Genomic DNA, 612 nt, shown 5'->3' on the forward strand with positions numbered 1-612 from the left:
CGTAACTATATCATAGACTAATAACTATATAGAATTAATCTTGTATGCACATTCATAGACTGACAATGCTGGCAATGGCAATACACCCGAATTTATTTTCTGTATCTCAAAAATTATCGCGTTTGTTTCCAAGTTATTCTTTAACCAAACTTTTGTTTTAAATAAGTAAAAGTAAAAAAAGGATCACCAATTTCATATTAATTATACACGAAAAGTTATATTTTGAAAAAATATTACAAAAACTGTCTGCAGATAGAGTAATATTTAATAAATTAATTTTCTGACCTGGAATATCAAACTTAGTTAAACGCCTTTTGTAGTATAGAATATTGAAATAAAAGTCAGCCTTTTTAAATACAGTCAAAGAAGATTTATTAAAACACACTGCACAACTTCACATTACAAATATATGATTTAAATCTTAATTACATTCTCACAAAATAAAACCTTATTTAGGTTTGCTAGATAAGGTACTCAATTTATCTAACTAATATTAAATAGTAACCTTTGGAAAGAGTTGGTTTAGCAGTAACCACCATTAAGCTTGTCTTTTAATGAGATGTCAATTATAGTTATTATTTGATTTCAAAACGATCTAGGCATTGAAAGTAA

The sequence above is a fragment of the Bacillus rossius genome, chromosome 1, assembly GCF_032445375.1.
Source record: "Bacillus rossius redtenbacheri isolate Brsri chromosome 1, Brsri_v3, whole genome shotgun sequence".
Classification (NCBI taxonomy): domain Eukaryota; kingdom Metazoa; phylum Arthropoda; class Insecta; order Phasmatodea; family Bacillidae; genus Bacillus; species Bacillus rossius.